The following is a 23,931-nucleotide window of genomic DNA, read 5'->3' as shown; positions in this document are numbered from 1 at the left end:
ACGGACGTTGATGCTCTACCTGACGGAGCCATTTTGGATTGTCTGCGGACCAATAATGCATATTCCTCATACTGACAATTCCTTTGTTGGAGAATGATGCCTCGTCGGTAAAGAGAACATCTGCAAAAAAATTTGGATTAGTCAGAAGTTTTTCATGAGCCCACCGACAAAATGTTACCCTATTGCGGAAGTCATTTCCATGAAGATCCTGGTGTAAATGGACATGGTAAGGATGAAATTTATGACGTTTAAGAATACGCTGTGCACTTGATTTCGACACACCAACTTCAAGTTCTATTTGACGTGTGCTGATTTGAGGATTCACAGCTATGGTAGCGAGCACAGCAACTTCAGCACGTTCATCTGTGCGTGTTCTATGACGATGTCGAGGTCTTGGATTTAAGCTTCCCGTTTCACGTAGACGAGATGCGAGACGACCAAACATCCGGCGCGAAGGCGATGGCTTGTCAGGGAATCGTCTTCTGTACAGTCGTTCTGCCTGAACAGCATTTCGTCCACCTATAACAGGGTACAGTACAGGTATGTAGAGTAGGGTAGAAAACAGACATATTAACTTAATAATCATAATGTTCGCTAACAGTACTATCAACAAACAAGCAATCTCATAACGTATTTCCCGTCAACGTACATTCTCCATAGATCAGCAGCATTTCTACCATATCTTCATGTGTGTACATTATACTGTACAGTATAAGTTCCACAACACAACGTTTATTCACAATGTGTACTACAGCCGTGCCGTCACTAGATTACTCTGATGCACGACTACACTGGCGAGCGGTGTACTGCACGCCAAAGCACCAACAAATGGGATGCTCGGAGGGTAGTGGAGTACAGGAGTTTGCATGGGTCGCAAATCATAAACAAGGCGAAGTGGTAACTGTGGCAGTAGTGGGAACTACGTTGGACACTTGACTAGGTAGAGCCAGGCCCTCCGCGACAGGCACAATGGGTCATATAACGCATTAGATAAACCTTATTTTGGGTGTGCAGGATAAATAAGACAACCTGACGGGTGTACACCGATCGGTACTGGTTCATATTGTGTACGTAGATAGGTAAAACGTGCAAGAGGGAAACCATTATGTGCTCATGAGAGTTGATGGCAGCAGACCGTATTATTCGTCTCGGACCTCTTGATAAGTATGGAGGTGTGATTACGCATGTCAATCACATCGCGATTATGGGCAGCATGGGGTTCACGCCTGAGCCTCAGGACGTGCGCTAGCAGCGCATGTCGGGTGTTTCAAGCGTCAACTTCGCGTCTCAATATCTCGGGATGTAATGGGAATATTGCGATGCAATTAACGCCATTGTGTATGTGCTTTGTCATGCAATGGGTTGCTGAAGAAAAAATATAGGAGGTCCATTTAAAAAAACATAAGTTTGTGTTAAAAAACACATATGCTTTCGTTTTAGAATGTTTCCAAATATGTACATTCATGGGCCCCAGCCCTACATTGATACCGTTTTCCAATAGCTGTTATTGTTCCAGAGATATTTTGGGTGGACAAGATAGCTGGGACACCCTGTATTTTCACAAACTGGATACAAACAACATACCTTACGCAAATACATCTCCAACGTACACTAACCACCAGAACACTATGACCACCCAACTAATAACCACTATGTCCACCTTTAGGACGGATAACACTGGCGATGGATTCTGACATCAAGCAGTGAGGCATGGGTAGGTCGCTGGAGGAAGTCGACACTGCATGCACATACACAAGTCGCCTTCCTCCCGTAAATTATGGGGAGGGGAGCGGTAAGCTCTGATGCCACGTCCAATCACATCCCAGATGTGTTTGGTCGGGTTCAGATCTGGCGCGCTGGGAGGCCAGCACATCACCTGGAACTCTGAACTGCCTTCCTCGAACCGCTCCATCACACATCACGTTCCTGACCTAGTGACATGATGCATTATCTTGTTGAAATATGCCACTGCCATCAGGACACATGATCGTCATGAAGGAGTGTATGCGGTCTGCAACCAGTGTACGATACTCCTTGGCCATCACGGTGCCTTGAATGAGCTCCACTGGATCCATAGATGCCCACGTCAATGTTCCCCAGAGCATGATGGAGCCGCCACCAGCTTGTCTCCGTCACACACTACAGGTGTCAAGAAGCTGTTAGCCTGGAAGACTACGGATTCGCGTCCTCTCACCGGTATGATGAAGGTATCGGGATTCATCAGACCAAGCAATTCTCTACCAATGAGCCGCCGTCCATTGTCGATGGTCACATGCCCATTTCAGTCATAGTTGCCGACTGGCATACGCATGAGTCGCCAGCTACGGAGGCCCATTGTTAAGAGTGTTCACTGCACTGTGTGTTCAGACTCTTGCTCTCTGCCCAGCATTAAAGTCTGATGTTAGTTCCACCACAGTTCGCCGCCTATCCTGTTTTACCAGTCTGTCCAGCCCACGCCATCCGACTTCTATAATGAGCGGTGGTCGCCCAACCCCACAATGTCTGGAAGTGGTATCATCTTGGTTTCACCACGTGTTGAAGACACTCACCACAGCACTCCTCGAACACCCAGCAAGACATGCAGTTTCCGAAATGCTCGTGCCGAACTTCTGGGTCTACGCAGTTTGCCTTCAGTCACACTCAGATCGCGATCCTTCCCCATTCTACATAGGGACAGTAGTCTCATTGATACTACACGCTTCGTGCTTGTATCTATCTAGCAGTCATTCCTCGCCAGAAGACGCTGCTGCTGCCTGGATGGTTTGATATCGATAGTGGTTCGGTGATCAGAATGTTCTGGCTGACCAGTGTATGTACCCCACCTTATTATATCTGACCTCATTATGATTGTAAATTGCGATCTGTATGCTTTACACATACAATGATGGCAACTTAAATTTGTCCCAACCATTCTTCAAAAAGAAAAACATACTTAGCATTCTTGGTCCTTGAAGGTTTTACTTTTATATTTCACAATACCCTAGATCGCACACAAACACCTGAATATTTCATGTGTATACAGGGTGTTAGAAAAAGGTACGGCCAAACTTTCAGGAAACATTCCTCACACACAAATAAAGAAAAGATGTTATGTGGACATGTCTCCGGAAACGCTTAATTTCCATGTTAGAGCTCATTTTAGTTTCGTCAGTATGTACTGTACTTCCTCGACTCACCGCCAGTTGGCCCAATTGAAGGAAGGTAATGTTGACGTCGGTGCTTGTGTTGACATGCATCTCATTGCTCTACAGTACTAGCACCAAGCACATCAGTATGTAGCATCAACAGGTTAGTGTTCATCACGCACGTGGTTTTAGAGTCAGTGCAATGTTTACAAATGCGGAGTTGGCAGATGCCCATTTGATGTATGGAATAGCACGGGGCATTAGCCGTGGCGCGGTACGTTTGTATCGAGACAGATTTCCAGAACAAAGGTTTCCAGACAAGAAGACGTTCGAAGCAATTGGTCGGCGTCTTAGGGAGCACGGAACATTCCAGCCTATGACTCGCGACTGGGGAAGACCTAGAACACAAGGACACCTGGAATGGACGAGGCAATTCTTCGTGCAGTTGACGATAGCCCTAATGTCAGCGTCAGAGAAGTTGCTGCTGTACAAGGTAACGTTGACCACGTCACTGTGTGGAGAGTGCTACGGGAGAACCAGTTGTTTCCGTACCACGTACAGCGTGTGCAGGGACTATCAGCAACTGATTGGCCTCCACGGGTACACTTCTGCGAATGGTTCATCCAACAATGTGTCAATCCTCATTTCAGTGCAAATGTTCGCTTTACGGATGAGGATTCGTTCCAACGTGAACAAATTGTAAATTTTCACAATCAACATGTGTGGGCTGACGAGAATCCGCACGCAATTGTGCAATCACGTCATCAACACAGATTTTCTGTGGTTTGGGCAGGCATTGTTGGTGATGTCTTGATTGGGCCCCATGTTCTTCCACCTACGCTCAATGGAGCACGTTACCATGATTTCATACGGCATACTCTACCTGTGCTGCTAGAACATGTGCCTTTACAAGTACGACACAACATATGGTTCATGCACGATGGAGCTCCTGCACATTTCAGTCGAAGTGTTCCTACGCTTCTCAGCACCAGATTCGGTGACCGATGGATTGTTAGAGGCGGACCAAGACCATGGCCTCCACGCTCTCCTGACCTCAACCCTCTTGACTTTCATTTATGGGGGCATTTGAAAGCTCTTGTCTACACAACCCCGGTACCGAAGGTAGAGACTCCTCGTGCTCGTATTGTGGACGGCTGTGATACAATACGCCATTCTCCAGGGCTGCATCAGCGCATCAGAAATTACATGCGACGGAGGGTGGATGCATGTATCCTCGCAAACGGAGGACATTTTGAACATTTCCTGTAACAAAGTGTTTGAAGTCACGCTGGTACTGTAGGGACGCAGCCTACTCACGCCTTATAAAATTCACAACAGTCTTCCCATTGTGTGCCAGCCTAGCTCTGAAGGTCATAAATGTTGCGCAATACTTTAAAAATCAAGTAAATAACCTGAAACTTTTCTAGCTATATCAATATGTGTTGAATGTCAGTTCAATAACTTTAACTATTTTCGAAATTTGGACGTTTTTCTGTAAAAATCATTGGCGCAACAGAAAAGAGCTAAAAACTTAAAAATTTATATTTAGATTCCTTTTTCATAATAATTTAGTAGAAAAAGTATTCAGGATCTCACAAATTAAAATTTTTGTTGAAATTCATGATTTTCTGGTTTTTGTCTTAGAAATTAAGGAAGCAAGATAGATTAAGTAGGCGAATAAATAAGGCTAGGATGTTTAAATTTATGTAGAAGGGAGATCCGCTATAATCATAAAGATGTGAGAAGTTTCAATTGAATAACTATAAAACTATAGCGATAACTTATCTCCAAAGGGCAAGTTCAGAGCTCGTCTACTGCGTGTAGTGTAATTAAATTAATTCTCTCGCCCAAAATATTTGACTTAGCCACGTCAGACTTTTATTATGATTACTTACCTGTGTGCTGAATGCACATTTAAATTGAGAGCTTCATCGGCCATCAGAAAAGGAATCGATGATTTATTCAATAACTTAAAGTGGTGCATTACTAGCCCAGCGGCTAGTCGGGACAGCCGATTTGATCAGGCGTTCCCTTAGCCGTCCGCACCGCGGCTTTATATATAAGAACGCTGCGAAAGGTAGTAAGGCCCCAGTTCTCTCCAGACGCTGATTAGCGCTCCACCTGTGTCGGGAGTCGCGTCGCGTCGGTATCATTGCTATAAACAGCCTCGGATGCCGTAATAAGTTACTCGGGATACGCGTAACCATGAAATCGTTTTCGAGTGAAGTGTTAATTCTGGGATGACTTTAATGATCTATCTTCAGTTTGCGTATGTCGTATTTTCACGTGCCGCTGCGGGACAACCACTCTACCATTATTTAGCGTGACGTTTGATGAACATTATCATCAAATTATGGCGAGCATGCACTTAAACATTTAATTTGAACAGTTATTGTTGCATCAGCGCATCAGACTCTGAACTGCTCTGTTAGTTGGATTGTGTGGATACTTTTTGGTCTGTGACTTTCAGAATATAGTGAACATTTTTAGAGAATCGTTTTTGATTATGAATCCCAGACAATCTCCTAATTCCTCAGAGCTATAAGCTGTAGCTATAAGTGTATTTCTCAGATGAAGTGGGCACTAGGAATTCTAATTACAGGCTTCACGTTTTGCTAATCACTTTCTGGTTGCCAATATTGTAGTTAGAGAGCCAGTGTTGAGAACGGCAAAAGACAGCATAAATAATAGGAACATTTTAAATAACAATAAATCCACCCGCCGCCCCACATATGGTTAATCGGCCGGGAAATGCATCTTTTCTACATTACATTCTACATTTAAATAACAACATTAAATCCACCAGCCGCCCCACAGTACATTCTGTTTCTGTGTTTTTCCATTCCATGATCAATGTGATCTGAGGAGAAGTAATAAAATGACCTCTAACATGGAAAGTAAGCATTTCCGAACACGTGTCCACGTAACATATTTTCTTTCTTTGTGTGTGAGGAATGTTTACTGATAGTTTGGCCGTACCTTTTTGTAACACCCTGTATATTTGCATAATGTATGTTGCACTATCCATCGGCACTGAGCTCGAAGTGGGACTCCAGTCAATGAGATTCCAGGGCCTGGTGACCAGTGAAGACGTATCTGGAGACGCCCCAGGCGGCAGTGGCATGCCAACCTCACTGTCAGTCGTCATTCAGTCCGACAGCCAGGAATGATGGTCTGGCGTGCTACTTCATTTCACAGCAGGAGCTCTTTGATTGTCATCTGTAGTACCCTTGCAAAATAGCGGTACGTCGACGATATTCTACACCAAGTTTTTTTGTTCTTCATGGCACGTAATCCTGGGCTTATATTTCAGCAAGATAATGTCCACCTGCACACGGTGAGAATTTCTACTGCTTGTCTTCACGCTTGCCAAACCCTATATTGACCAGATCGCCGGATCTCTCTCAAAATGAGAACCTTCGGACCATTATGGGTGGGGCCCTTCAACTAGGTCGAGATTTTGATGAACTAATGCGCCAATTGGACAGAATGCGGCACGATATACCTGAGGAGGACATCTTGCAACTCTATCAATCAGTGACAAAATGAAAAACTGTTTTTATAAAGGACAGAGGTGGACCAAAATGGCCGGTCAGTGTGGCCGAGCGGTTTTAGGCGCTTCAGTCTGGAACCGCGCGACCGCTATGGTCGCAGGTTCGAATTCTACCTCGGGCATGGATTTGTGTGATGTCCTTAGGTTAGTTAGGTTTAAGTAGTTCTAAGTTCTAGGGGACTGATGATCTGAGATGTTAAGTCCCATAGTGCACAGAGCCATTTTTGGACCAACATGTTATTGACTTGCTCAACTTCTGAAGCACTTCCTCTCGAATAAATCGTCCTTTTTTGCCGAAATTCCAATAATTTGTTTGTCTGTACGTATACGTCACATCTACCAATTTCCGTGCTGTTCAGGTAGTTAGATGCTTCCATCGTGGTGCGTTCTTTTTCTGTCTTAGAGTGTATACATGCATTCTAGAATAGAAAATAAACATTCACGGTCAGTTTGCGACCCCATAATAAGTATTGTTACATTATTTTTAGCATGTGTGTACTTATTTATGACTATAAAACCACATCAAAACCTCTAACATATTCCTAGTCAACCTACTAACTTCAGATACATTAAAAAATCGAAGATGGTTAACTACACATAAGACTTTTGTTAAATCATGGACTGGGACGCTGGTGCTTATTTTATAAACAGTGTTGATGTCAGGAATCTGTAGTTATGGAACATAATTAGATAAATTGTTTATAACTGTTAGTAATTTTTTTAATAGTACAAGTAACTTGCTGTCATAATTTCTTGCGTATCTGCTTCCATTTAACGTACTACAAGTGTAAATTGTGTACTAGGTTCAATTACTAGAAACTTTATAAACCGCAATAATCATAAATGCTAATATTTTTTAATTATTGTGTTTGCAAACAGGGTTTTCATTACAATGAACTCCTTGCAACACTGTGATTTATTAAGTGCATTTAGTTTTCTAGTAGCTTATATGTAAGGTATTTTATACAGGGTCAGTCACTAACAATTGCCACCTAGAACATCTGTAGCTGAAGAGTTTGTAGGAAAAATGTTGCATGGAACAAAGGCGGCCATAATATGACGTTGGTTTTTTGTTGCTAGGTGGGGTCGCGTCAGAAATATGAAGGCGAACTTTGTTCTTTTTTAACTGAGATGCTGTAGTTCGGTACTTATTTTCTGATAGCAGGTATCGAGCCGAATCCAGTGATGTGTAACAGTAAGGTCTTTGCAGGTCAAGGGAGGTCAAAAAGGTGGCATGAACGTCCATTTACAGAAAATGTTCGAAGTGATGACCATTGGTATCAGTGCAGTGCTGCAATCTTCAGTTGTTCAGATTTGTGTGAATTCCTATGGGACCAAACTGCTGAGGTCATAGGTCCCTAGACTTACACACTACTTAAACTAACTTACAAGGGAACCTCCCTATCGCACCCCCCTCAGATTTAGTTATAAGTTGGCACAGTGGATAGGCCTTGATAAACTGAACACAGATCAATTGAGAAAACAGGAAGATGTTGTGTGGAACTGTGAAAAAAGAAGCAAAATATACAAACTGAGTAGTCCATGTGCCACATAGGCAACATAATGGACGATCTCAGTACAGGAGCTGTGTGGTCCCGTGGAAGCGTGAGCTGCTGCGGAACGAGAGGTCCTTGGTTTAAGTCTTCCCTCGAGTTAAAATTTTACTTTCTTTATTTTTGCATAGTTATTATCGGTCCGTTCGTTCATTGACGTCTCTGTTCACTGTAATAAGTTTAGTGTCTGTGTTTTGTGACCGCATCGCAAAACCGTGGGATTAGTAGACGAAAGGACGTGCCTCTCCAATGGGAACCGAAAACATTTGATCGCAAGGTCATACGTCAACCGATTCCTCCACAGGTAAACACGTCTGATATATTCTATACGACACTGGTGATGGCATGTACGTCACATGACAGGAATATGTTGTCGACCCACCTAACTTGTACACTTGGCGAATGGGTAAAAAGATTCTTCTACCTTGCCCGATTTAGGTTTTCTTGTGGATGTGATAATCACTCCCAAAAAAGTGATGAAAACATAAGAGTTTGTCACATAAACTGAAAATAAAAAACTAAAATTTTCACTCGATGGAAGATTTCAAACCAAGGACCTTTCGTTCCGCAGCTGCTCACGTTACCACGAGACCACGCCGCTCCTGCGATCCCAATATCCTTGATATTGCCTATCTTCCCATGAACTACTCAGTTTGTATATTTTGCTTATTTTTTCACAGTTCCACATAACTTCTTCCTGTTTTCTCAATTGATCTGTGTTCAGTTTTTCAAGGCCTATCCACTGTGCCAACTTATAACTAAATCTGAGGGGGGTGCGATGGGGAGGTTCCCTTGTAAGAACAACACACACACACACCTATGCTCGATGCTCGAGGGAGGACTTAAACCTCCGTCGCGGTGGTGGGGGGGGGGGGGGGGGGGGTGCAATGTGCAATTCGTGACACGGCGCCTCTACCCGCACGGCCACTCCGCGCGGCCTGCAATCCTTTTATCATGGATTGAATGGTATTCCTTATCACTTCAGCACTTATAGAAGCACATGCTCTGACAACTCTCTCTCGTATATCGTGCAAATAGTAAATATTCGCCGAATACGGCATATCCATCTAACGTGCCATTGACATGTAAGCAACATTTGACGGTTTCGCATTACAACACTGACAGGAACTGTAAGACTAGTATCGTCGAATCAAGCGAATGTGAATGATATATTCCTTCGAAGAACAAGTCGATATGCTTGCCATTTATACGCTGAAAGATATACTCAGCGTACTAACCCTACACGTCGTACATTTAAATATGTGTACGATAAATTGAGAACAACTGGATCTTTAACGCATCGGAAAAATATCTGGCAAAGCAAAGTTACTGACAAGGAAAAGGAAATTCGTACTCTGGCCACTGTGGTTCGAGATCCTTGTGTTAGTTTCCGTCAAATCGCAAGGGAATCTGGCATGAGCCGGAGTAGTGTTGTTCGTGTTCTGCATCGCCGTAAATATCACCCTTACCCTGTCAGTCTTCACCAAGAATTAACTGGTACAGATTGTTTGCGTCGCACTGAATTCTGCCGATGGGGTCAACTTCAGATTCAGAGGGATGAGACATTTATTAATTTGATTTTATTTGCTGATGATGCTACATTCGCGAACCATGGAAATGTGTTAATCTGCATAAAAAAAACGAAACTAAACTCCGTCCGAACTGGCCTTGGAAGGTCAACGGTACCGACCGGCCGCCGTCTCATACTCAGCCCACAGGCGTCACGGGATGCGAATATGGAGGGGCATATGGTCAGCACACCTCTCTCCCGGCTGTATGTCAGTTTACGAGACCGGAGCCGCTACTTCTCCATCAAGTAGCTCCTCAGGTTTCCTCACAAGAGCTGAGTGCACCCCGCTTGCCAACAGCACTCGGCAGACGGGGTGGTCACCCATCCAAGTGCTATCCCAGCCAAACAGCGCTTAACTTCGGCGATCTGACGGGAACCGGTGTTACCACTGCGGCAGGGTCGTTGGCAACATGCATTATTGGGCAACTAAAAATCCATGTTGGCTGCGGCAAGTTGCACACCTAAAACCGTGCTCGGTGAATGTATGGTGTGGGATTCTGGAGGACAGAATTATAGGCCCTTATTTCATTGAAGGAAATCTTAATGGTAGGAAATACACCATTCCTGCAAGAACCAGTAGTTCTATTATTGGAAGAAATACCTTTAGGAACGAGGAACAGAATGTGGTATCGACACTATGGGTGTCCGGCACAATTTTTGCTGATGGCTAGAAAAGAGTTGTAGACACGGTTCCCATATCGTTGGATTGGATGCGGAGGAGATGTATCGCGGCCAGCTCGTTCGCCAGACTTGATGCCTCTGGATTTTTTCTTGCGGGGATTCGTAAAAGACATTGTTTATAAAGGCGTTCCAACGACACCTGAAGACATGCGAGAGAGAATTGTCAGAGCACGTTCTTCGATAAGTGCCAAAGTGATAAGGAATACCACTCAATCCATGATAAAAAGATTTCAGCACTGCAATGATATCAATGGTCATCACTTCGAACACCTTCTTTCTATGGACGTTCATGCCAGAGTAACACGTGCAGCAAAATTGTTAGCCTTGCCTAAACCTTCAGAATTCTTTTAGCAAGCTAGCTACACTGTCTTGTACATGGAATGCAGACACTGACAACACTGAATGTTAAAGACAAACAAATCAAATTAATCAAGACCAAATATGTTCTCACAATCGCGTCATTGTAGCACCATAAAAGTCACTGTTTGAATATGCGAGTAATACATGGCAGGCAAAGTACATTTTCTGAGAATGGAAATGTCTTGTCCTTTATAAGCCATCAGTTGCTTGCTAGTTTTTGACAGGCGTAGGAAGCCTAACAGTTCATAAGTGTGACGATTTAGCAATGTCAAAGAGGCACCTTGTCCAACTGAAATTTCCCACAAAGAAGCAACTGAACAAAAAGTTTGCTGGACTGGTGTATCACTGAATAAACTGCTCACGTGTCAGTTTTGCTTATGCCTGCTGCAGACTTTAAATGGTTCAGATGGCTCTGAGCACTATGGGACTTAACTTCTGAGGTCATCAGTCCCCTAGAACTTAGAACTACTTAAACCTAACGAAGGACATCACACACATCCATGCCCGAGGCAGGATTCGAACCTGCGACCGTAGCGCCCAGAAGCGCTCGGCCACACTGGCCAGCGCAGACTTTAAATATACTGCATTAGTGACATGGGCCTTGTGACTAGATTTTTGTGAGTGGGTCGAATTATGTTTGTTCCGTTGTAAACCTATGAATTGTAGATGTCCTTTCTTGCCACAAGCACAACACTGAGGTTGGCAGGAGGGGCAGTCATCACGTTTCTGCCATGAATAACACCGAGGGCAAGACCTATCTGTTCGCCTGTGTAGCCGCCTGTTTAGCGTGCCCCTTACGTGGTGTGGAGCTTTGTTTACCTTGCGTGCCGAGCGCAAGCTGCTACTACCGAATGGGCTGATCGCAAACAAGGGACTCAACCCACCAAATTTATCGGCCGACAGGGCACCTGAATCGTAATGATCTAGTATTTGCACTACCTGTTGAAAAAAATAGATTAGACTGTTTCAAAATCTGTTCTCTGAGTTTGAAATCAGGTACATTGTACACGATCATCGCATCACGCAACATAACATCTGAATATAAAGCCCCATAAGCACATTTGCATTTGCATTTCCTAGTCATATGCTGCAAATCTGTTACCAACACTCAATAAGTTTGTTCTGACCATTTTTTATAATTAAAGAAATGATGCCTAGCTGCTACCACATCCACTTGTTGGCCATAGTAGTTAGTTAGCGAATCTGCAACCTGGTCATACGAAAGTTCATTTAAAGTGGAGTGAAGTTATATTCTAACTTCTGGATATGTCTTAACAGTGCACTTCCTACTGTGGACAAGAAATAGGGAAGTTTCACAGTACCTGGTACATTGTGAGCAATTACACTCCTGGAAATGGAAAAAAGAACACATTGACACCGGTGTGTCAGACCCACCATACTTGCTCCGGACACTGCGAGAGGGCTGTACAAGCAATGATCACACGCACGGCACAGCGGACACACCAGGAACCGCGGTGTTGGCCGTCGAATGGCGCTAGCTGCGCAGCATTTGTGCACCGCCGCCGTCAGTGTCAGCCGGTTTGCCGTGGCATACGGAGCTCCATCGCAGTCTTTAACACTGGTAGCATGCCGCGACAGCGTGGACGTGAACCGTATGTGCAGTTGACGGACTTTGAGCGAGGGCGTATAGTGGGCATGCGGGAGGCCGGGTGGACGCACCGCCGAATTGCTCAACACGTGGGGCGTGAGGTCTCCACAGTACATCGATGTTGTCGCCAGTGGTCGGCGGAAGGTGCACGTGCCCGTCGACCTGGGACCGGACCGCAGCGACGCACGGATGCACGCCAAGACCGTAGGATCCTACGCAGTGCCGTAGGGGACCGCACCGCCACTTCCCAGCAAATTAGGGACACTGTTGCTCATGGGTTATCGGCGAGGACCATTCGCAACCGTCTCCATGAAGCTGGGCTACGGTCCCGCACACCGTTAGGCCGTCTTCCGCTCACGCCCCAACATCGTGCAGCCCGCCTCCAGTGGTGTCGCGACAGGCGTGAATGGAGGGACGAATGGAGACGTGTCGTCTTCAGCGATGAGAGTCGCTTCTGCCTTGGTGCCAATGATGGTCGTATGCGTGTTTGGCGCCGTGCAGGTGAGCGCCACAATCAGGACTGCATACGACCGAGGCACACAGGGCCAACACCCGGGCATCATGGTGTGGGGAGCGATCTCCTACACTGGCTGTACACCACTGGTGATCGTCGAGGGGACACTGAATAGTGCACGGTACATCCAAACCGTCATCGAACCCATCGTTCTACCATTCCTAGACCGGCAAGGGAACTTGCTGTTCCAACAGGACAATGCACGTCCACATGTATCCCGTGCCACCCAACGTGCTCTATAAGGTGTAAGTCAACTACCCTGGCCAGCAAGATCTCCGGATCTGTCCCCCATTGAGCATGTTTGGGACTGGATGAAGCGTCGTCTCACACGGTCTGCACGTCCAGCACGAACGCTGGTCCAACTGAGGCGCCAGGTGGAAATGGCATGGCAAGCCGTTCCACAGGACTACATCCAGCATCTCTACGATCGTCTCCATGGGAGAATAGCAGCCTGCATTGCTGCGAAAGGTGGATATACACTGTACTAGTGCCGACATTGTGCATGCTCTGTTGCCTGTGTCTATGTGCTTGTGGTTCTATCAGTGTGATCATGTGATGTATCTGACCGCAGGAATGTGTCAATAAAGTTTCCCCTTCCTGGGACAATGAATTCACGGTGTTCTTATTTCAATTTCCAGGAGTGTATTTGGGCTTCAGACTGTTGCAACAACTAGAGACATTCCTCTTCTTCTTCATGAAACTGACGAAAATGCGGTATAGCTGCTGTAGGTGTTGCTTGTTCCGTCGGGCGCACAGCGTTGGCCAGTAGCTGCTGCACCGTGTTGAGCAGGGTAGATATTTGCTGAGTCTGGAACTGAAACATCTGCATTAGCTGTGCTGCATCTAACGCTGGCAGCTGTGGCGCCTGAGCAAGGGATGGGATTGATGGGGTGGATATGTTGGAAGAGACAAATGCAAGAAACAGTCAAGGCAAGCAAGAAAAATAAGTACAAAATCAAAGAAAATTTCTGCAACACCCTCCTGAAAACAGTGCTTAGCAAAAGCACGGTAAGAGACTGTTAAAGCAAGTAAACACGCCAGCAAATAAAGACAAGAGAGAATTAACCTGTTAAGTGTGTAGTTTGCTTGCACGCGCCCCGTCTTCAGTGGGTAATTTGCACCAGCGCGCTGTGTACTTTTCTCACACTTTTCCTTCATGTATACCTTTTGTAATTTAGATTGATACTGAGTGAGAATGAATAACATATATAGCAGAAGTTAACTAAAACTTATTTTCACCATGTTACAAGTCGTTTTCAGTGTAAAATATTGTACAGCAAGGTGATACGCACAAGGAAACTTCGCATTCGACGTGGGCGGCAGAATGTCTGGAAAATGGCTGGCTGTTAGGCGTGTTGCTTTCGTCGTTAGAGGTGGCCGTCCTACCGACGTCGCTTTTTGTGGTGAAGACGTGGCCACCTGTTGGGCAAGACTAATCACGAAGACCATTCTACTTTGTTCGCCACCGTGCTTGTTGTACAGAACTTGTGCAGTGAAGCGTACAGTGTCCAACAAGTAGGGGAAAAGCTTATGATAACAGCTGTGCAAGTGAGAATCGCCCTATCCATACCTCCTATATTCTTGTTGTAATCAACGAATGTGGTTTTTTAACGATTCTATTCTTAGACTTTACTTTTAAAAATGTATCGTCATGAGAAGTGCTGACCATAACAACGTCTCTTTTTCCTTCCTTCTCATTACTATTTTTTTTACCTCTGTACCCTGTTAGTACTGCCCTTTCTTCAGTTTTTCCTTTTTTAGGAAGTCAGGGAACCCGATCCTGTCTTTCCGCCGTGTGCTGACAACATCCATGTTTTGTTGGTCAGTTTGTCAAACAAATCTTGATTGGTTTACCAGCTGTCAAGATAAATGCAGCGATCTTTCCCGAGTAGATCATGCGTGCGGTCGAAAACAATTCTAGACGTTATTGCTTCTTCTGGATAGTAGCTACAACAATTAGCGTCCTTTGTAGTGTAAACAATAAAGTCCCATACATATACGGAGATGCTTTCAAAGAGTTCCGAATCTGCTGCGTTTTGATAGAATAATCAGCCACCATCCAAGCCGTCTTTTCCAGAGCGACAAAGATTCGTCAACGGTGATGTTCCTTCCTGGGTGTATACTGATCTGAATTTATACCACAGATGCTTCATAATAGGATGACTTTTGAATAGTTTTCTGCTTGTAGTACCTAGTCGATCACACGAGGTATTGTCTGCAAAGTGGAGGCATTTCAATTAAAGATGAAACCGCTTTACACCCATCAGGTTCCTGAAGAAAAATATGTCTTGTGTTGTGGCTCGTGAATAGTTCCTTAAAGTATGAGCATTCCAGTAAGTGTTTTTACATCATCCCTTGAAGTATCCTGTCAGCTAAGAATCCTGGGGCGACCTGCTAAAATGTGTTGAAAAGCTATGAACTGTTGTGCAATAAAATCGTCTGTTCATCTATTATTTTGCTCAAAGCACCATCCACAAAACAACTCATCATATTATATTATTTTATAGGCAGAAGTGTACCACTACTACCACTGGGCAAATATTGGTCACGAGCTGAACCAGCATGCACAGATGTTCTAGGTACCGCCTGCCGCATTAGGGTACAGTCGTCAGATGTTTCTAAATCGAAGTCACTTTCTCTAGGCTCAGCATCCACAGCTTTAAAACTTTGAGAACTGTCAGGAAAATTTCTAAACGGAGCTGCACTATTTCCGAATGTGATAAATGACTTTTTTCGTCATTGAAAAGATGACTCATTAAAGCGGCGGTCAACACATATGAAAAATGCTCGCTTTTACTGCTTCTTCACAGGACGCATACTGTCGACGCGTGATCGAGTGGAAAATGTTATAGCTAGTCCAGAATACGCACTGTTGGGTGAAGAGAGCTGTCGTCCAGTGGACGAAGCTCAAAAAATATAACAGTTTCAGCTGCAGACTGATACCTCGTCATCCCCAGCAGCTACTAGCCACAGAGCACAGCGCACGTATACATCCGTCCAATCCGCTGTGAATTAGCAGAGCGCGACGGATATATCCGTCATGCCCACTTGAAGGGTTGGCGCCAGCAAAACACAAAATAAAATTCCGTGGCCGCCTGGCACTGGGTCCTTCATATAACTCGTCACCAAATGTCATATCCTGCCCACTCGTCTAGGAATCTGTTTTCGCGGATAGCTAGACAACGATTCAAGCAAACCTTATTAAAGGAGTTTATTACAGATGGTAAATTGACAAATACTTAACTTCGCGTTTTCAAATAAAAATGGCTCCAAGCTCTATGGGGTTTAACATCTGAGGTCATCAGCCCCCTAGAACTTAGAACTACTTAAACCTAACTAACCTAAGGACATCACACACATCCATGCGCTAGGCAGGATTCGAACTTGCAACCATAGTATCAGCGCGGTTTTGGACTGAAGCGACTAGAACCGCTCGGCCACAACGACTGGCCTTTGCGTTTTCACAAAGAGGTGTCGCAAGCTATTGGCGACATGCAACTAATCTATGTCCTTTGGTATATACAGTTTCAATGCTAGCAGAACACAACAGTTCGTAAGTCACGAATAAAGCCTTTGGATGACGGCTCGTCTTCTAGTGCGGCCGCGGCTGTGCTGTGCGGCGCTTATATTCTCTTCGAATAGGGGCTGCTCCTGTCCTGGTGTCGTCCTACTGCTGGCTGACGTTGTCTCGCAGCCCTCTCTGCTGTAACGTTCCAGGCCGACGTGCCGGGGACGATGTTACGCCGGAACACGTAGTGCAGGCTTTTGCTGCTTTGACGCCGAATGCTTCAGGTTGTTAAGTCTTTGGCTGTTCAGTCAAAACTGAAAAAGTTTTTTGCTGTCAATATGTATATTATTTTGCTTTGCAGTGAGGGTATCTTAAAGAAACACTATTTTTTTCCTGTTATCGCTGACTTAGAACAAAAATGTGCGTTCATTACAGGCTACCGAGTAATTTGTATACTTTAGAAGCACTTTTCTCTTTGAGTGTTACTCAGGGGCTGGCGACCTGTTTGGAAAGTGTGTTGTGACTTGGCAAGACAGCCAAGCCACTATGAGATAGCCGAAAGGCACGCGTTTAAGCTCACGCAGGCTGGCGTGAGGTCTGGAACAGTTAAAGGAGTTGAATCTAGTAAAAAAAGTACGTAGCTTCTGGAATACTTAACTTTAATCCATAATTGGTAAACATCGGTCTGACGGTACATGCATCACAAGATAAATAGCAAATGACAATGGCGCCTTGCTAGGTCGTAGCAAATGACGTAGCTGAAGGCTATGCTAACTATCGTCTCCGCAAATGAGAGCGTAATTTGTCAGTGAACCATTGCTAGCAAAGTCGGCTGTACAACTGGGTCGAGTGCTAGGAAGTCTCTCTAGACCAGTAGACCTGCCGTGTGGCGGCGCTCGGTCTGCAATCACTGATAGTGGCGACACGCGGGTCCGACGTATACTACCGGACCGCGGCCGATTTAAAGGCTACCACCTAGCAAGTGTGGTGTCTGGCTGTGACACCACAAAGTGAATACTATATTATAGTTATCAGCTTTGAATTTCTTTATTCAGTCATTCATTTCACTACTTTTATCTTGTAATTTTAATAAGCTTTCCCTCACTGAAATTATTTGCTTCATCAGTTACACATGTTGAGTTTGAGTTTTGAATCAATAATTTTTTTCACTAGTGTGTCAGTGGGTTTTGTTTTCGAACGATGTAGATAAATTAGGCTGCACTGCCAGCAATGCAGATGTCAGTGTGAGGCGGACTAGGATAGGGCGTTGTTTAATTTATGTAAATATATGGGGCTGCTTTGTCTGTAGGGCACTAAGATGTTTGCAGAACAGCTAAGCCAAACACCTTGCCTGAGGCGAGCTGTCAACTGTGAGCAGTGTCATGATCGCCACACCATCCCAAGCACGTCTGCTCGCCACAGTGGCTGCACGTGTACTGACAACAGTTAGCCACACATGTTGCTCTAGGTTCCCCACCACACTGTCTGGCCCCCAATCCAGGCGGCTGCCTCACCGCAGTACAAAGGAAGCTGAGGGGGAAATGCATGGAGATGTACACCCAGCACACTAGTGTTTAATGCCGGTACCTAAGGCGTCACAGACGAATGATCTCCATATAAATTTAGACCTATTTGAGGCAGCTCCATAAGACTACATGTGGAAGCAGTCAGCCTGAGCACCTGCTTGTCCAGACGGGTTTTCGATCTATTTCTGGAATAAACTCAGTCTCAGTGCCCCCTGAATGCCTGCTCAGGATGTACAAACTACTTTGGATTTTTTTCTAGTGCCACTCACGTATGCACTCAACCTGACTGACAAAAACAACCGTCAGTCTATTTCTGCACCCAGCGTCAACCTTTCTGAATGTGCAATTGCACTGTTCTTTCAAAAAGTAAGTTTTACCCACTATGTCCCAATTGTAAATGTTTACAATGAAGAGAATGTGACGGGAGTGTCAAATTTATGAACACGTGTGGTAATTATAGCGAAATCAGTCAGATAACTTGGTCTTAAGCGGAATAAGTAAGTTCAAAGGAAACTTATTCTTAAGCAGAAAATAAATTTATACAAATCAGGTTATTCAGTTTACTAACTTCCCACTGACTGAGCTGTAGTGACCTTATGTTTTGTATCTTCTAATAAAAAATGTGGAAAACACTAAATACATTGAAGACTTTGTGCACATATATATTGGCTCTGAGCACTGTGGGACTTAACTTCTGAGGTCATCAGTCCCCTAGAACTTAGAACTACTTAAACCTAACTAACCTAAGGACATCACACACATCCATGCCCGAGGCAGTATTCGAACCTGCGACCGTAGCGGTCGCGCGGTTCCAAACTGACGCCCCTAGAACCACTCGGTCACAACGGCCGCCCAAGCTGAAGTTCTCATGGTTTGCAGTGGATGTTGTGTGTGTTTCTGTTCCTAATCTATCAACTGTCATAAATTAGCGAAAAGCACTGTGATCGATTCCCGGCCTGATCGGAGATTTTCTCCACTCAGGGACTGGGTGTCCGTGTCGTCATAATTAACATTCCACTGTTGATCTGGCTGAATAGGCACCTCCAGAAATCCAATAAATTAAAAAAAATTAAATACATGTTCTCAAATGCGACGGCTCCACTGAGAGTGGTTTAGTAATCGACGCGTCGACAGTGATTAGGAATACGTGATGTTTGTTTGGTCTGTGAGCCGCGTGTAGGAATAATTCTTAATTTAGTATCGGTCCCATGTTTTGCACCAATGAGAGTGAGTGTTGCTGGCTTTTTTTGGCACCACGTGTTTCCAGCGTGACGTTCTATTCCTATTGGAATATTTACGCTTAACATGCGTGCCAAACATTTGGAGGTTTACTCCTCGAACGTTTATTCCCGATGCTGCTGTCAGCTGCACCTAGAGGTCTGAGCTGCGCAATCTTCTTGAAACCCTGTAGTCGATTTACTTAATTGTGGTAGCACCATTCACGTAGTGAGTTAGGTCATGTGCAACGAAACCGGCGTAGTGTTAGATCTTATGCAGTATGCGTCTGTAAGTGGGAGTGCTTTTCAATTGTTTCTCTTCGCTGCCACATTGCTCGTTAGCTTATTTTGAAACGTGGAAGTCCTGCCAGTCTCGGCCATGTTCTATCAGCAGCAGATAAAGGTTGCTTTCCTGCTGCAGGCACCGACAGGCTTTTGTCAGAGTGGATCTGTAGTGAATTTGGTTGGCGTACGTTCCTACTCTATCATGTAACACGTTTTCAAGAATCGGTTGTAGCTCCCGCGTGAGTAGTTCCGCTATGACATGTGATCGGTGATTAAGCACACAGGTGTCGTTTGTGTTTTAGTAGTTCAGCTACGTGAAAGATTATTAGTTTATAGTCTGTCTGTCTGGTTCCTTGTATTAGGTGATGTGTTTCGAAGTCCTTATGGCATATGTTTAAAATCTGATTGCCCATCTTAGTGGTACGATAAGAGTATTGGCGAGGAAATAAGTTGCATGTCATTCGAGAGGAACGACCAGAAATCCTCACTTGTGTACTGTGTGGAATCTTGAGTAACTGAATTAAGACTGGAAGCACTACCGACCGTGCGTTAGATGATAACTATGTGGTGGTGTTTGATGATACATGGCTTGCAACAGCCGTGTTAAACAGAAAAAATTAACTGCCTGCATTTTAGTAATATGATCTTGTTGACTGTTTGGTTGTTAGAGAACATGGGAGCGTTTCCTTGCGTTGTCGCCTTTTTGGTCTGTATTTACTCTGGGTGTTCTTGATATTACTTTTCTATTGATCAGCGTATGGCTTGAGAATTACCATTGTATGTTTTAGCTAGTTCTAAGGAACGATGTCCTTGTTGGCTGTTTTATGTGACATTTGGTATACTTGTCCATGCTATTTCTTTCACAACTGTGTGCATATTCGCCGGCCGCGGTGGTCTAGAGGTTCTAGGCGCTCAATCCGGAACCGCGCAGGTTCGAATCCTGCCTCGGGCATGGATGTTTGTGATGTCCTTAGGTTAGTTAGGTTTAGGTAGTTCTAAGTTCTAGGGGACTGATGACCACAGATGTTAAGTCCCATAGTGCTCAGAGCCATTTGAACCATTTGTGCACATTCATTAATTTGTGCCTTTGTGTTGCGTTGGAACAACGGATGTGTGGTCGCTGTTGTCGCGGTCGTTACCCTTTCTCTCTCTCTCTCTCTCTCTTTCTCTCTCTCTCTCTCTTTTTTAGTCTCATTTTGTTCGTTTTCGTTCGTTGCAGCTGCTCGTAGCGGGCGTCGCAAGACACCAGTTTCAGTTCGTCGTTGATCCATTAACGCATTTTTTTTTTTATTACAGAGGGCAGCTAACACTCTGACCGAACACGCTGAGTTACCGTAGACTGTATACTGTAAAAAGTTTTATGTTAGGAAATAGTTTCACATTTCATTCACGTACTCCATTTCATTCTGCCATTAACTTCACTATTCCTACTAAATGTAAATGTCGTGTGAATAGAGCGTTGGTTACTATTAAAGCTACAGCCCTATACTGGGCCACTGTCAGAATCGACCAGGCTAAGGCCTGCTTTGTTATTTGAGCAAGCCGATATCTGCTCAATTATAAAGAGGTTAAGACCCTGATCTAAACCAAAAACCTAGTTTAAGCTGCGGCTAGTGCTTATTTCAATCACATTTCATTATGAGCGCCTACTATCACAATATTAAGTGACGCTAACCTCATTGAAGTTCATAAGTGAGCGGTCTAGCTTATCTGTCGTTGTGGTTAAAGAGCGACAGCTACTGTCTCCTAACGCCTAGTAACTTTTATTAATAACTAGGCGCTTGGAAAAATCATAAGTATGTGAACTATTCATTATGAATGCTAGGTTTTGAACCACTGTACGGGTTGTTACCACGTTCAATGTTCGTTGAGGCCAGAACTTTTATTTAATCCAGTTCTGCTGAAGTTTTCGGACGATGCTTAGTTAAATGTTTTGATGTGATTTTAAGCGTCGTCAGCCAGTGGTGTTATTGCCTGAGGTGAGATAAAATTTCTTACTCAGTTCTCCGTTTCAGAATGAGAGTGCCTCTGCTACCCGTTCGTCCTGTACTCAGCGGCTCACGGGTGCGCGCCGCCGTTGCTACGGTGTCCGCTGTGGTCGAGATGGGCGGCTTCTCGCATCTGGCGTCCAGCTTACTCCAACGTCGTACGCTCCAGCTTGGAATCCGATCTCAAAGTTTTGTTGTTAACGAAATCTGAGTTGAAAATATTAAATAAAAAATGTGAAAACAGATGTCTGCTCAGCAGCAAACACCCATTCCTCCCAGTCCCGAACGACATTACTGGCCGTTACGGTTCTACTATATCAGATTTTGAATATAAAATGAATTTAAAACATAATTACCCATTTTTGCTTTCTTGTGGAAGGTAAAACTTAAGAACATCAATTTGATACCTTTCTAAATTAACTTATGCCTAAGTGGCAGTACATTCTTTTAAACCTTCCTGTTATAATCACTATGATAACTATGGGCGCTGCGTATTTTGATGCCTCCCTGACCTGTGAAATGAGATCTGCTCCAACTCCTGCTCCTGTGTCATATTGTTCTCCAGATACTTCGTAGTGATCTACAACCAGTGTGCGATTTGCAGGGGGGGGATGGGGGGGGGGGATTTCCCCCTCTCTGCATCAGACCATCCCCTCCTCTGGTTTTAGTTTATGCATCCCAACCTAGGATGTTTGTTTTCCCACGCACTGAAGTAAAACTTTACATATAATTTAAATTTGTGGCGCCGACACTGAAAGTTTTTAATACAGTCTTACTATTAATACTATTAATATGTTTGCTTATTAATTTTGAAAAAGTTTTATCTAGTAGTTATTGTTGTTGTCTTCAGTCCAGAGACTGATTTGATGCAGCTCTCCATGCATGTAGTAGTTAAGCATTTCAAAACATTTAGAACTAAATCATCATTAACATGTTGTCATTGTTGCTTTGGTCTAAGGTGCGTCATCCGTTTACTTGCGAGCTTGTATCATGATGGACGAAAGTACAACGGTTTCCAATAAAACTTGAATAATAATATATATACGTTTGTCCTTTGAGGGAGTTGCTTCCGATTCTTTTTTTGACATCGTTGAATGAGAAAGTGGGACAGGAGAATGCATTTCAGCACACTGTTAGCAGCTCTTGAAAAGTATGGCATTACAAATGATGAACTAAAAAACCACCTTGTAGGTGTCGCAACAGATGGTGGCTCAACAATGCTTGCACCTTACAAAGCCGTAGCCGCTCTACTGCGTAGTCATTTACATAAGGATTTAACTGTCGTTCATTGTATGAACCATAAAATGAAATTAGCTGTCCACGATGTTATGAATGATGTAGCAGATGTATACCATATAAAGGTTTTTTTAGATTCCTTATATTCTGTGTTTTCTCGAAGTCCCAAAAATCAGACTACTACAAAGTGTTTCACAAGAATTATCCTCGCAGCTATTAAAACTAGGCCATATTTTTCACGTACGTTGGGTTGCTTCCTCATTTAATGCTTTTCGAGCTTTTCCTGAAAGTCACAGTTCTCTTGTCCATCTCTTTGAAAAACTGAGACATGATGGTTCCTGATCAACTCAGGAGAGATCTAAATTTGAAGGTTTACTAAAACATCTCACAAAGTGGCTTTTCTGATAGTGCATACGCGTGAATAGTGAGTTTCGGCCTTAACATCTATTTATAAATAACTGTTTATCCATGGGTAACGCCACGATCCAAGCTAGTAACATGTATAATTATACTAACCCCCTAAGACATCCCCCCCCCCCCCCACTGGTAAAAGCACAAATCGCACACTGCCTACAACACAACTTCAGTAACAACAGTAATCTCCTTCACTTGCATCACCAGTTCAAATTTAACTGTACTTCGAAAATTTAACGCTCTTCTGGATGAAATGAGATGTTAATTATCAATAAAATAGAGCCTTTCTCAATTACACGCCTCTATTTGTACGATGCACCCCTCTAATACCCATTGCCCTGAGTGTTTTCTACCACCGATTCCTGATGTACTTGTCAGTGGTCAGATAATGCCTCCCTCCCACCCCGCCCCCCCCCCCCCACCCCTCCCCTCGCGTTCGTCACTGATTTCCGAAGTTTGCTCTGCGCAGGCAAGTTACACCATCTCAGGCCCCCAGTTGTACATTGTGCTCCCTAAACTGTCGCATTATACATTTTTTGTGAATTTATGCGCCTACCTCAAAAGTTATAGACTGTATAACACTCGCCCTCCTCCAGTCTGTAAGTCAGATATCGGGGCAACCCGTCGTTTCTAGGGAGCATCTGGTGCTATCCCATCAACATTGTGAGTCATCACTCATGTGGAAGGGGAAAAGGTTGCGCAGGGGGTCACTTGATCTGAGAAATTAGGAAGCTTTTTGGCAGTGATTTTTAGTTATTTTATTTTATTTCATCTTGCCCATCAGAATTGGCC

The 23,931-nt window shown here is 44.2% G+C and overlaps 1 protein-coding gene and 1 pseudogene across 5 annotated transcripts in view; one reads left to right on the top strand and one right to left on the bottom strand.

Annotated features, from left to right (window-relative positions):
* Positions 1–23,931, top strand: part of LOC126253494 (cytochrome P450 6k1-like) — a 482,739-nt gene that overhangs the window by 126,053 nt on the left and 332,755 nt on the right. The window lies entirely within an intron of this gene.
* LOC126254306 (5S ribosomal RNA) lies at positions 10,091–10,208 on the bottom strand (annotated as a pseudogene).

This window comes from Schistocerca nitens, chromosome 4, assembly GCF_023898315.1.
Source record: "Schistocerca nitens isolate TAMUIC-IGC-003100 chromosome 4, iqSchNite1.1, whole genome shotgun sequence".
Classification (NCBI taxonomy): domain Eukaryota; kingdom Metazoa; phylum Arthropoda; class Insecta; order Orthoptera; family Acrididae; genus Schistocerca; species Schistocerca nitens.
The sequence above is the reverse complement of the archived record's forward strand: the minus strand, read 5'-3'. Positions and strand labels throughout refer to the sequence as shown.